We start from the raw sequence: 7,804 nt of genomic DNA on the forward strand, positions 1-7,804 counted from the left end.
GAATTCAGACACACACACACAGAGGCGAGGGCAGGCGATGGGGAAATGGCCAGGAGAATGTATACCAAAAAAATAACTTTCTCCCCCACTTCCAAGTACAAATAAAAGAGAGAGGCTCACACACATAGATAGATATTTAAAAAAAACAACCTCCCCGGCCACTTCTCTGCGAGAAATTGCTTTTCCAATGAGAAGGTTTCTCAAAGTTGGGGCAGCAAAAAAAAAAAAAAGTTTATTTCTTCTTTTCAAAACAGTCCAACAACATCAAACGGATTCTTCTGAAAGTCCACCTCGGGAGAGGATTAAACAAACAAAAAACCTGCACCAAAGGAGAGGGAAATAAAAGGTTTTCCACCCAACTAGGGTTTTGAAAATTTAAAAAAAACCCCAAAAACACAACTTTTAAAGTATTTGAAGTTCGTCAAGTACTTTGTTAATTTAAAAAAAACAAAGTTGAGTCGTTTTGTTTTGTTGTGAAGTTTCTTCTTTTTTAAAAAAATCTTTCGCCCTCTCTTCCCCCTGCGACACGTGTCGGTCTAAAAGAGACGCTCAGAGTGTGGGCAGCCGGTCGGAAAGTTCATATTTGAAGTGTTTGCTCGGAATTCAGGGGGCGGAGACTGCAGCGAGTGTGTGTATGTGTGTGTATCCCTGCACCCAAAGAGCCTGCCCTGCACTCTCACAGTGTCAGCTGTCTCCACCCCAAACGCCACCAGTTCCTTCTCTCCAGAGATGCTGCCTGTCCCGCTGGGTTACTCCAGCATCTTGTGTCCGTCTCTGTCGCTGTCAGGAGCTAACACTGCCTTTGAAAGCCCCAGGGGGGGGGGGTTAACTAATGCACACACATACACCTACCTACACACACTCACTCACACACACACACATTCACACACACACACTCGCACATTCACATTCACACACTCACACATTCACACTCACACACATGCACTCTCACTTACACACACTCACTCTCACATTCTCACACACACCATTCACACACACCCACACACTCACACTCACACTCACACACACACACACACTCACTCACTCTCACTTACACATTCACACACACACACAACACATACACATTAACACGCACACATTAACACGCACACATATACAGACACGCACCCACATACTCACACTCACACACACTCACTCTCACATTCACACACACACTCACACACACTCACATTCACACACACACACTCACATTCACACACACACACTCACATTCACACACACACACACACACATTCACACACACGCACATTCACACACACACACGCATGCACATTCACACACTCACAAACACACACACATTCACACACACGCATTCACACACACGCACATTCACACACACACGCATGCACATTCACACATTCACACACACACTCACACACACACGCATTCACACACACACTCACATTCACACCCACACATTCACACACACACACACACACACACACTCACTCTCACTTACACACACTCAATCTCACATTCACTCACACACACATTCACACACACACATTCACTCGCACATTCACACACTCACACACACTCACACATTCACACTCACACACATGCACGTTCACACCCACGCACTCACACACACACACGCACATTCACACACACACGCACATTCACACACATACACACATTCACGCACACTCACATACACTCACTCACTCTCACAATCACATAAACACAGACACATACATACTCACACTCACTCTCACTTACACACACTCACTCTCACATTCACATACACACACTCACATTCACACCCGCACATTCACACACACACATTCACACACACACTCACATTCACATTCACTCACACACACACACACACACACACTCACATTCACATTCACACACACACTCACATTCACATTCACACACACTCACACACACACTCTCACTTACACACACTCAATCTCACATTCACTCACACACTCACATTCACACACTCACATTCACACACACATAAACACGCACACATATACAGACACGCACACACATACTCACACTCACACACACGCACATTCACACACACACACTCACACATTCACACATACACACTCACACACACTCACATTCACACACACACACTCACATTCACACACACACACACTCACACTCACACCCACACACTCACACTCACACCCACACATTCACACACACACACTCACATTCACAGACACACACTCACATTCACACACGCACATTCACACACACACTCACACACATGCACATTCACACACACACACACACACACACACACATACATTAACACAGACACGCACATATACAGATATACACACACATATCCATACACATACCCACACACATACATATACAATCACACACGTACAGAAGTCAGACTTAAAAAAATCACACACACATACACACATTTATATCCACATAAACACAATAGACACACGTATAAATGATTAAGGCTGAACTTTCTTTTCAAATCCGCCTTCTCCACCCCCTTTAAAATCTAATTGAGTAGGTAGGACTCAGCCTGGGAATAGAAGTGTGTGTGTGGGAGAAGATTGGGGGGAAAAGAGGGTGGGTGGTGGGAGGAATGAGGGGGTTGGGGGAGAGGAGGGGTGGTTCGGCCAAGGTGGGGGGGGGAAGAAGGGGTTATGGGCAGAAGGGGGTGAGAGGCAATGGGGCAAAGGGGGTGAGGGAAGAGAGGGGGAGTGGGGAGGGGAGAAGGCTGGGGGAACTGAGAGAGGTTGGGGCATGGAGAGAGGGGCGGGGGAACAGCAGAGTGTGGGGATGGAGGGCAGTGGAGGGAAAAGGGTCGGGGTGGAAGAGAGGAAGGTTGGGGGGGGGTGAGTGGATGAGAAAGAAAACAAGTGTAGGGGAAGAGAGAGTGTTGGGAAGGGGAGAGAGTTGGTGTGGGGGGGAGAGAAGAGTGTGGCGAAGAGAGGGAGCGGATTTACTGGCTTTATCTTGCGCTGAACGTTATTCCCTTTAGCATGTATCAGCCAAAACATTGTGACCTGATGAGCCACAACATTATGACCACCTGCCTAAAATGCTGTTGGTCCTCCGTGTGCAGCCCCATACGCAGCAGGGTGTGATGCACTGTGTATTGTGACACATTCCTCCCGTGACCACCATTAACATTTTTCTGTGACTTGTGCCACAGTCGACCTTTCTTCTTCTTCTCCTTGCGTTTGAGGCAGCAGAAGTTATGTAATGCCCTCCAGGCGCTGTAGCCAGTGCAATGTGCTGTTGTCGAGGGCCGAGAGGTCTACCCCTCCACCAGGGGGACGGAGGACAGTGCAGTCGAACATGATGCGCCGCGCTGTTTGCTGGTCTGCTCCACACACGCAGGCTGCTGATGGACCCAACCCCCAATGATGCATGTTGGCGTAGAGCCGGCCGACCCCTGTGCAGAGCCGGTTCAGGGCGACCCACTCTTTGCGGGGCGTGACCGAGCCGGGTGGGCCTGTGGTGTTCGGTGCGACAGTGAATTGAGGAGGTGGCCATGTCTGTTCCCAGCTGGTTCTGCGTGCTCCTAGTATGTTGAAACCGGAGCCACAGAGGGTCGCTGCATGACGGGAGAAAGGGTGACGATGCGACAGGCGTTGAGGTCCCAGTTGCTGTGAATCCTGGGCCAGGTGGTGCAAAGGATGTTTGGCGTCCGATGGGGCCTTGCACACCAGCCTATGAGTGAAGAACTCTCTGCGGAGCTTGGCGGGTGCGATACCTGCGGGCACCAGCAGGAGATCCGTCGGAGTAGGGCGTAGGCAGCCAGTGATGATCCGCATGGTGTCGTTGAGGGTGGGGTCTAGCTCGTTGGTATGAGCGCTGCGGCACCATGCTGAGTACACCATGAGCGTACTCAGCGGCGCTGTACACGAGTGCAAGAGCACTGGTTCGAAGCAGAAGCGGAAAAAAACAGTCGACCATCTGTCGGTTCGGACCAGACGGGATAGCCTTCGTTGCCCTCGCGCATCGATGAGCCTTGGGCGCCCAACACCCTGACTGTCGCCGGTTTGTGGTCTGTCCCTCCTCGGACCACTGTCGGTCGGTACTCACCACTGCTGACCGGGAGCACCCCACAAGCCTTGTCGTTTCAGAGATGCTCTGACCCAGTCGTCTGGCCATAACAATTTGGCCCTTGTCAAAGTCGCTCAGGTCTTTACTCCTGCCCATTTCTCCTGCATCCAACACATCAACTTGCAAGAACTGACTGTTCACTTGCTGCCTAATATATCCCACCCCTTGACAGGTGCCATTGAAACAAGATAATCAATGTTATTCACTTCAGCTGTCAGTGGTCATAATGTTTTGGCTGATCGGTTCCATGTAATCATGTATTGTCTTTCCGCTGGCTGGTTAGCACGCAGCAAAAGCTTTTCACTGTACCTCGGTACACGTGACAAGAAACAGAAACTGAAACTACAACTGAAACTGAGGACTAGTGGGAGAGTCAATGACTAGAGGTCACAGCCTCAGAATTAAAGGACATTCCTTCTGGAAGGAGTTGAGGAGGAATTTCTCTAGTCAGAGGGTGGTGAATCTGTGGATTTTTTTTGCCACAGAAGGCTGTGGAAGGCGTTAGTGGTCATTTTCAAGGCAGAGATTGATAGATTCTCGATTAGTGCGGGTGTCAGGGGTTATGGGGAGAAGGCAGGAGAATGGGGATGAGAGGGAGAGATTGATCAGCCATGATTGAATGGCGGAGTAGACTTGATGGGCCGATCACTTATATCTCTTATATCAAGTGCTCGTATCACTTATGGCCTTGTGAAGGCCATAGCGTACAGTTGCGTACAGTTTTAGTCTCCTAATCTTAGGAAAGACTTTCTTGCCATAGAGGGAGTACAAAGAAGGTTCACCAGATTGATCCCTGGGATGGCAGGACTTCCATATGAAGAAAGACTGGATAGACTCGGCTTGTACTCGCTGGAATTTAGAAGATTGAGGGGGGATCTTATAGAAACTTACAAAATTCTTAAGGGGTTGGACAGGCTGGATGCAGGAAGATTGTTCCCGATGTTGGGGAAGTCCAGAACAAGGGGTCACAGCTTAAGGATAAGGGGGAAGTCTTTTAGGACCGAGATGAGAACGTTTTTTTTCACACAGAGAGTGGTGAATCTGTGGAATTCTCTGCCACATAAGGTAGTTGAGGCCAGTTCATTGGCTATATTTAAGAGGGAGTTAGATGTGGCCCTTGTGGCTAAAGGGATCAGGGGGTATGGAGAGAAGGCAGGTACGGGATACTGAGTTGGATGATCAGCCATGATCACATTGAATGGCGGTGCGTACAGGCTCGAAGGAGCGAATGGCCTACTCCTGCACCTATTTTCTATGTTTCTATGAAGAGAGGGAGCAGACTTTACCGCCTTTTCTTGCACTAAACGTCATCCCCTTATCATGTATCTGTGTGGCTGGTTAGCGCGCGACAAAAGCCTTTCACTGTACCTCGGCACACGTGACAATAAACTAAACTGAAACTGAAACTGTATGAGTGGGGGAAGGGGTGGGGGTAGGAGGGGTGTGTGGGAACAGAGAGTGGGTGTGGGGGGGAGGGGGGGAAAGGGAGGGCGGGTGAGAAGAGGTGGGGTGGGTGGAAGAGGGTGTGGGGGCCAGAGAGAGGAGTTGGGGGAGTGAGGTGGTGGGGGAGGAAGAGGGGTGTAGGGGTAGAGGGGGTGAGAGGGAGTGAGAGGGGGGAGAGGGGGAAGGGGTTAGGGTGAGGGGAAAAGGGTGAAGAGTGTGGGGGGGGAAGGAAAGGGGTGGCGGGCAGGTGGGAGGATTGTGTGATGGGTGGGGGAGGGTAGCGGGGGGGAAGGAAAGGGGTGGCGGGCAGGTGGGAGGATTGTGTGATGGGTGGGGGAGGGTAGTGGGGGAAGGGTGGGGGTGAGAGAGAGGGGGGGTGGGGGGGAATAGGGGGAGAGGGTGTGTGGAGGGAAAAGAGGAGGGAGTGAGAGGGTGCTCGAGGGGAAGAGTGGTCGGGGAGATGGGGGGGATATAGGGGTCTGGGTGAAGAGAGGCGATTAAGGGGGGAACATTCTGGCAATAGGGTGGGTGGGGGAAAAGTCAGAGAGGGGGTGGGAGGTGGGAGAGGGGTGGGGAGGGGGCAGGGGTCTCGGGGAACCAGCGGACATAATCAAAGACTTGCCCCACCCCGGTCATTCCATCTTCTCCCCGCTCCCGTCCGGCAGAAGGTACAGAAGCTTGAAAGCGCGCACCACCAGACTCAGGAACAGCTTCTGCCCCTCTGTTATCAGGCTTCTGAACGGCCCTTCCATAAGCTAGCGCACTGTCCGATTCACCTCTACCCCATTGCGGACATTGTACTTTGTCTGTGGAACTGGTGCGCTACAATGCGGATACTATATTCTGCACTCTGTATCTTCCCCTTTGCTCAACGTATTGTACTTGAGTTTGAACTGATTGTATTTATGTTGAGTATTATCTGATCAGTTTGGATAGCACGCAGAACAAAGCTTTTCACTGTATCGGTGCAAAATAAACCTAAACCTAACGTTTTTGCACTTGAGTGCACGGCATTTGGACAGCAATATCTGACGTCAAATGTTGACTCAAATATCTCAGGTGCTTAAGTAAAAGGGGCAATAATGAAGGTAGACAGACTCAAAATACACTGGACTTTAGAAGGATAAGAGGAGATCTTATCGAAACGTAGAAGATTATTAAGGGGTTGGACACGTTAGAGGCAGGAAACATGTTCCCAATGTTGGGGGAGTCCAGAACCAGGGGCCACAGTTTAAGAATAAGGGGTAGGCCATTTAGAACGGAGATGAGGAAAAACTTTTTCAGTCAGAGAGTCGTGAATCTGTGGAATGCATTCAAGAGAGAGCTAGATAGAGCTCTTAAGGATAGCGGAGTCAGAGGGTATGGGGAGAAGGCAGGAACGGGGTACTGATTGAGAATGATCAGCCATGACCACATTGAATGGCGGTGCGTACAGGCTCGAAGGGCCGAATGGCCTCCTCCTGCACCTATTGTCTATTGTCTATTGACTCAGTCACGTGCCAGTGTTGCAGTGCTAATGATTTAGGTGCCGGAGCTGTCACTGGTGCCAGAGCAGCCACTGGTAAATTCCCCGCTGGTTAAAATTCCCCTCTGTTTATGTTGGCTTTTTCTTTACAGAGGTGGCGGAGCGGCGCTCCGGGGACCTCCGGCAGCACTGCACCCCTGGTCACGTGAAGGGTTGCCCATATATATTTCCAAGTCAGGATGGTGTACGCTAAACGCTTTAACTCCCCCTCCCATTCCCACACTGACCTTCCTGTCCTGGGCCTCCTCCATAGCCCAGCGCAAATTGGAGAAAAACAGCACCTCATATTTTGCCTGCAACTCAGCGGTATGAACATTGACTTCACCAATTCCAAGTAACCCTTGCTTTCCCTCTCTCTCTGTCCCTCGTTCTCCGACTAGTTTCAATGCCCTGCTGATTGATTTTGCTGTTTGTGTGCCTTGTTGTCAACTTCCCCTCAGCCAACAATTAACCATTGTACATCCCCTTTGATCATCGTCTGCTTTGATCTGCCCTTTTCGCACCTTGGACATGCTCTATGTACCCGTCCATATCTCTAGTCTCCCTCGCCCCTGAATCTCAGTCTGAAGAAGGGTCTCGACCCGAAACGTCACCCATTCCTTCTCTCCAGAGATGCTGCCTGTCCCGCTGAGTTACTCCGGCATTCTTGAGTCTATCTTTGGTGTACGACGTGGACGTCAACTTGCAGGCGATGGCAGCCTTCATTTCGTTTAGAAAAGACACAAAGTGCAGGAGTAACTCAGCGGGTCAGGCAGC

General features: G+C 50.3%; 1 protein-coding gene across 1 annotated transcript in view; it reads right to left on the bottom strand.

Annotated features, from left to right (window-relative positions):
• The window catches only part of kcnk5a (potassium channel, subfamily K, member 5a), a 33,954-nt gene extending 33,414 nt beyond the window's left edge, over positions 1–540 (bottom strand). The window contains exon 1 of the mRNA XM_078398766.1: positions 1–540. This exon is cut by the window's left edge and continues 197 nt beyond it. The gene's annotated coding sequence lies outside the window, so the exon portion shown is untranslated.
• Between the last annotated feature and the right edge of the window lie 7,264 nt (positions 541–7,804).

The sequence above is a fragment of the Rhinoraja longicauda genome, chromosome 5, assembly GCF_053455715.1.
Source record: "Rhinoraja longicauda isolate Sanriku21f chromosome 5, sRhiLon1.1, whole genome shotgun sequence".
NCBI classification, from domain to species: domain Eukaryota; kingdom Metazoa; phylum Chordata; class Chondrichthyes; order Rajiformes; family Arhynchobatidae; genus Rhinoraja; species Rhinoraja longicauda.